Source organism: Hyperoodon ampullatus, assembly GCF_949752795.1.
Source record: "Hyperoodon ampullatus genome assembly, chromosome: 4".
Taxonomy (NCBI): Eukaryota; Metazoa; Chordata; class Mammalia; order Artiodactyla; family Ziphiidae; genus Hyperoodon; species Hyperoodon ampullatus.
In genome coordinates, this window is record NC_136917.1 from 56,175,724 (window position 1) to 56,183,043 (window position 7,320).

The following is a 7,320-nucleotide window of genomic DNA, read 5'->3' on the forward strand; positions in this document are numbered from 1 at the left end:
CTAATGATGAAAAATCTGAAAGTGAAATCAAGGAAACACTCCCATTTACCATTGCAACAAAAAGAATAAAATATCTAGGAATAAACCTACCTAAGGAGACAAAAGACCTGTATGCAGAAAATTATAAGACACTGATGAAAGAAATTAAAGATGATACAAATAGATGGAGAGATGTACCATGTTCTTGGATTGGAAGAATCAACATTGTGAAAATGACTCTACTACCCAAAGCAATCTACAGATTCAATGCAATCCCTATCAAACTACCACTGGCAGTTTTCACAGACTAGAACAAAAAATTTCACAATTTGTATGGAAACACAAAAGACCCCAAATAGCCAAAGCAATCTTGAGAACGAAAAATGGAGCTGGAGGAATCAGGCTCCCTGACTTCAGACTATACTACAAAGCTACAGTAATCAAGACAGTATGGTACTGGCACAAAAACAGAAAGATAGATCAATGGAACAGGATAGAAAGCCCAGAGATAAACCCAAGCACATATGGTCACCTTATCTTTGATAAAGGAGGCAGGAATGTACAGTGGAGAAAGGACAGTCTCTTCAATAAGTGGTGCTGGGAAAACTGGATAGGGACATGTAAAAGTATGAGATTAGATCACTCCCTAACACCATACACAAAAAGAAGCTCAAAATGGATTAAAGACCTAAATGTAAGGCCAGACACTATCAAACTCTTAGAGGAAAACATAGGCAGAACACTCTATGACATAAATCACAGCAAGATCCTTTTTGACCCACCTCCTAGAGAAATGGAAATAAAGACAAAAATAAACACATGGGACCTAATGAAACTTAAAAGCTTTTGCACAGCAAAGGAAACCATAAACAAGACCAAAAGACAACCCTCAGAATGGGAGAAAATATTTGCAAATGAAGCAACTGACAAAGGATTAATCTCCAAAATTTATAAGCAGCTCATGCAGCTCAATAACAAAAAAACAAACAACCCAATCCAAAAATGGGCAGAAGACCTAAATAGACATTTCTCCACAGAAGGTATACAGACTGCCAACAAACACATGAAAGGATGCTCAACATCTTTAATCATTAGAGAAATGCAAATCAGAACTACAATGAGATATCATCTCACACCAGTCAGAATGGCCATCATCAAAAAATCTAGAAACAATAAATGCTGGAGAGGGTGTGGAAAAAAGGGAACACTCTTGCACTGCTGGTGGGAATGTGAATTGGTACAGCCACTATGGAGGTTCCTTAAAAAACTACAAATAGAACTACCATATGACCCAGCAATCCCACTACTGGGCATATACCCTGAGAAAACCATAATTCAAAAGGAGACATGTACCAAAATGTTCATAGCAGCCCTATTTACAATAGCCTGGAGATGGAAACAACCTAAGTGTCCATCATCGGATGAATGGGTAAAGAAGATGTGGCACATATATACAATGGAATATTACTCAGCCATAAAAAGAAATGAAATTGAGCTATTTGTAATGAGGTGGATGGACCTAGAGTCTGTCATACAGAGTGAAGTAAGTCAGAAAGAGAAAGACAAATACTGTATGCTGACACATATATATGGAATTTAAGAAAAAAAAAATGTCATGAAGAACATAGGGGTAAGACAGGAATAAAGACACAGACCTACTAGAGAATGGACTTGAGGATATGGGGAGGGGGAAGGGTAAGCTGTGACAAAGTGAAAGAGCAGCATGGACATATATACACTACCAAATGTAAGGTAGATAGCTAGTGGGAAGCAGCCGCATAGCACAGGGAGATCAGCTCGGTGCTTTGTGACCGCCTGGAGGGGTGGGATAGGGAGGGTGGGAGGGAGACGCAACAGGGAGGGGATATGGGAACATATGTATATGTATAACTGATTAAATTTGTTATAAAGCAAAAAATAAAAAATAAATAAAGAGAAAAAAGAAAAGAACAAATGGTGGGCAAGTATTCAATGTATTTAATGTATTTACATACATTAAAAAGTCCAGGCTTCCCTGGTGGCACAGTGGTTAAGAATCTGCCTGCCAATGCAGGGGACATGGGTTCAAGCCCTGGTTCGGGAAGATCCCACATGCCGTGGAGCAACTAAGCCCGTGCGCCACTACTACTGAGCCTGCACTCTACAGCCGGCATGCCACAACTACTGAGCCCGTGCGCCTAGAGCCCAAGCTCCACAACAAGCCAAGCCACCGCAATGAGAAACCCGAGAACCGCAATGAAGAGTAGCCCCCGCTTGTCACAGCTAGAGAAAGCCCACGTGCAGCAACGAAGACCCAACGCCGCCAAAAATAAATGAATAAATAAATTTATTAAAAAAAAGAAGTCTAAGGACTATGTTATACCTTTAAAATCAGCAGAAAGTAAAACACAAGCCAAGAGCCTCCCCAGTGCTGTCCAGGCTGGGGAAGAAACGGCACCCCATCTTCTGCTGGTAGCAAGGAATGGTATATAGTCCTGCTGAAGAGCAATTCAGCAAAATATATCAAGTGCCAAAAAAACAAAAATGTTTACATCTGTGAACCAGGTAACCAACTCCTGGGAATTTACTGAGGAAATACATCGTAAAATGATAAAAAGAAAACTGCACAGAGACCCTCCCTTGGGCTTTTTCAGATAAAAAAAATTAAAAAGTGTCTAGATGAGACCCAAAAGAGTAGATTGGTTAAGTAAGTTATGCTCCATCCCCTCCATGAACTATTACCCAGTCTTAAAATCATAAATATAATGACTTCATAGAAATGTTTATAATGCATATAAAGCCAAACAAAAAACCACGAAATAATATATGCACTATGATTAACACCATGTACAAATACCCATACCCAAGGGCAAGATTGGAAGCACTTATTAAAGTGGTGAGATCATGGACATATTTTTTCCTACAAATATTTTCTTTACGGCTATAATATATTTAATACATTGCTAGCACAATATTATTTTGACAATCACATGTAGAAGGGAAAAATTTAAATTTCCAAAGTAACAAATATCTTGTGGATAATACCTGTAGTTAGTCTCTTACCTTCTCTAAATTCCTGGGTCTTTTAACTGCTGGTAACAGAACACCATGATGTGGTGAGTGGAGCATGGGCTTTCAGACAGAGCTGAGCTCCTGGATTTAAGAGCTGTGAGGCCTTGGGTAAGTTATGTAACCTCTGTGAGCTCCAGTTTCCTCACCGAAATATAGGATGATAACGTTTACCTACCTTCTAGGGATTTTAAAGCTAAGTGCGTAGTATAGAAGAAGTGTTCAATAAATGATGGCTATCAGGCCAATCCACTGGAGCTTATTTCTACAAGTCTATTTAGGCTGACACTGTTTTCTACTCCACTTCCTATGTGTACCTCTTTCCTCCCAAACTAGACAGTGAATTCCTTAAGGGGCACTTCCTCCAGAGTTAGCCAGAGGCTGAAGCCCACAGACCACACTCCATAAATATTAGGTGAACGATGATGGATAGATAACAATTCAGTCCCTTGTTAATCATATGAAGGGGGCAAAAATAAAAGCTAGAAACATTTGACCATTCAGGAAGAGGCTGATGAAATCTATGGTCTCCCACAAGCAGAGAGCCAGGAGGAACCCCCGAGAAATAATGACACTACCCACCCCCCAACTCCAAAGGCCTTCCCAGCTCATTCCAAAAATGGAGCAAACACAGGACCTGGAAATGAAGCACCCCTCCCCGATCCCACCCAGGGAACTAGCCTGGAACGGGAAAATTCCGAGCGGAGGACTCCACTGCTGAGGAAGGGCAGTCGGCCCCATGTGGTGGTTCCAGCCCATTTCTGAAGACTGGAGAGATCACAGTGGAGAAAACAAAGGAAGAGAAAACCTTAACCCCTCATTATATTCAATCTTCAGCCCCTTAAAGGCTAAACACTTCCCCCACTCCTCACTCTGAAAATTGGTCATGATGAGGAAAGAATCTAGCATTTATCCCATCTTTTCAGAAGGCACTGTATTTCAGGGTGATCAGTGCCACGCAAGGAGGGAGAGCTCTTCTTTACAGATTCTAGGTAATAAACGTAGAAGGAACAAAAAATTAGACAATCACCTTTTGCAACACCAGTGACATAACTGATTCAGTCAGGGATCATCAATGGATGCACTGGTTTGCGGTGAACTGGATAGTATTCAACGTGGGACCGAAGTCCACGTCACAAATTGTTTGCCGGTAGCAGCGTGGAAAATGACAGTGGCAGGACCAGGCAAGAATCTCTTACCCCCCAATCAATCTCTGCCCCAGGCACAGAGGGACCCACAGTAGGACCACCAGACAAGATACACCTCCCGATTCTAGGCAATAAGAAGTGTGCAGCGTGGCCACACCTGAACCTAATCAGGTTCCGGGTCTACCTTCAGTTTACGGGAAAAGAGGCCAATGGAAAAGGAGTTAACATCACCACCATCAACAATCAGACCAATCCAGAAGGAATCTGGGAATCTACAGGGAATCTGCCTGGTTTCTTCAACAAGTCAATCTCACAAGGGTGTGGAGAGGTGGGGAGTGAAGTTCTAGAAGAAAAGCATCTTAGAAGCCATAACAACCAGATACAATTTGTGGTCCTAATTTAAATAAACCAGCTGTAAGAGATATTCTTAGGACAACTCGGGAAATTTGAACATTGATTTGGTATTATATGATATTAAAGAATGGATGCAAATTTTATAAGTTGTGATACACGGTCCTAAGGTAACTTAGGAATATATTCTTACTTCCTAGAGACGTATAGGGAAATATTTAGGGAAATGTCACGATGTTTGTAATATACATTAAAATACATCAGTGAAAAAAAGATATGACAAATAGAACCAAATAGTAAGGGTTGTTAAATTTAGGTGGTGAACTTATAAGGTACCTAGTAGAGCTGACTTCATAAAGACAAAGGAGAATAGTGGTGAGGGGGGAGTTGGGAGTGGTTGTTTAATGGATACGGGGTTACAGTACGGGATGACGGAAAAGTTCTGGAGATGGGAGGGTGGCGATGGTTACACAACACTGAGCGTACTTCATGCTGCCGAACTTTACACTTAAAAATGGTTAAAAGGTAAATTTTATGTTACGTATGCTTTATCACAATAAAAAAATTTAGGTGGTGGGTGTTCATTACACCACTGTCATTCTTCCTACTTTTCTGTTAGTTTCTACTTTCTACTTTTCATAATAAAGACTAACTCTCCTCTGGTCACACACTGTCCCTCGGTCTTTACTCCTAGTTAGACCCTATGTCTTCCAAAAAGCCAATAGGAGGTCGAAGCATTTTTTTTTTTTAACTCCCCTTTTTTTGTTAAAAGCAAACCTCTAGGATGAATCCCTTTCTGGACCTGCAGAGAATCTGGCTCAGAGCAGAAGGGTGGAGGTAGATCCTAGAAAGAGACAACGTCTGACGAAAGAGACTCAGAGCTGGAGGCCTGAGAAACCGAGCCTGGCCTGGAGTGCCCAACACAGCCGGGCGCAAAACTAAGGCAGCCAGCCCTTCAGGTCATGTGAGGTCAGCACCATCCTCCACTGACAGTGAGGGAAACAGCCTCAGAGAGGTTAAGTAACTTGCCCAAAGCAGCTCAGCTGATGTGCGATGGATTTTTCAGAAAGCAGAGCCTGAGTTAACCAGCCGTGGAAGCTAATCTGTCTCCTCCGCTTGAGAGACTGCGGGGCTGCCACCTCCAAACAGAGCGCTGGCCAAAAACTAGGTTCGGCCTTTTCCATACCATCTTGCGGAAAAACCCGGATGAACTTTTTGGCCGGCCCAATACATCAGCCCCACCCCCACTCCTGCCACAGGGTGCAAGGTTGGTCGGTCAGTTTGGAAGCACTGACCCCCATTTACCAGGAACTCTAAACTGGGTGAGGCTCACGCAGGAGTCGCAGCAGAAACCTGGCCTCTGGCCTAAAGGCACTTCCGAGCCGTTTGTGGAGACAACACTGAGAAACGCAAGAGAGGGTTCTCTGTCTCTGCAGATTATGGCTACGGACCCCTTAAGCTCAGGATCTTGTCTTATCTTTATGCACTTAATACCTGCAGTGCTGCACGGCACAGGGAGGGTGTGGGCAATGCCGAATGTGGTGGGAAAGTGTGACGAAGTGCGCAGAGATGGCCCGAATTCGCCCTCCTTATCTGCCCTTCCCCCACCCCAGTCATTCCAGAATCCCTCCAAGGGGCCTGGGTTCCCTTGACTTCCTCCCCAGCTGCTGGAAGATGTGCTGTCACTTCTGCCAGAGCCCCACACAGATGCTAAGGGCCCTTCGGGAATGTGCTCCGACCAAAGGCCACCTCCAGGCCCTGAGCCCCGCCTGGTTGTTCTGTCCTTAGGCTGATGGGTACCTCGTCAGTGCTGGTCCCCATTTTCCCCAGCCCCTGGCTGCTAGGCCATCCAATTTTCTCCATGGGTGACAGGGACTCACGAGGCAGATGGGATCGGCTGCCTCCAATCCAGCCCCGAGACCTGGGCAAGGTGGCAGAGATAGCAGTAGAAGTCCCCACCTCGACCCCCATCAGGATAAAGGCTTGTTTGTGTGCAGAGCGATGCTGCTAAGACCATTTCCAGGGTCAGGCCTGCCCCCCACCCTCAGGAAGTCCTCTGGGCTCCAGCGGGATGAGCGCGTGACACACAGCCAGGCCACAGCTTCCAGGTGCTCAGGCCCCAAGGACGTGGGTTCCCCCAAGAGTCCCTAAGTAGGCAAATAACCCCTCCCAGACCTGGTGTCACTGTCTTTCTGACGGAGGGGGTGGGTGGGCGGGCAAACAAAAACCTTAGCAACAGCAGCTTCTCCTAAGGAAATCTCCCTCCCCACAACGTCCATGCCTCCGTGGGCTGGCATTTCATTCAGTGCCACATTTTCCTCCCTCCTTCCCGGGGATGGCACTGAAAACGCATGATCTCCAAGCTCCCACGTGGCTGTAATGACTCCAGTTTTCCTCACCGTATGCTATTCACTGACAGAGTTTTTAAATGCTGCAACATACACATACTGCCAAGCACATTCTTGCCTTCCAAAGCCTTTTTTTCATTTTGGTCAAACAGGTCAAAATTATTAGTGTCACAGGCCAGATCTGAAGGCAGAAGAAAACATGGACAAGCACAAACCTGGAATTCTGTCCTTGTTTGTTTTGAAAGCCATATTCCAACTTTTTTGGAATGTGTACTCAAATTTGAGATGGAACAATTCTGAGGTTACATATTTTATACTCAGATATTTGAACTAAAAAATTCAGTTCAAAATAGTAAACACTTGAAGTTGCATCCTAGCCCAAGATGCCAACGCTCAGTGAAGCCGCATTATTAGTCCTACTTCCTGTTGTTTATATGACAAGTTCA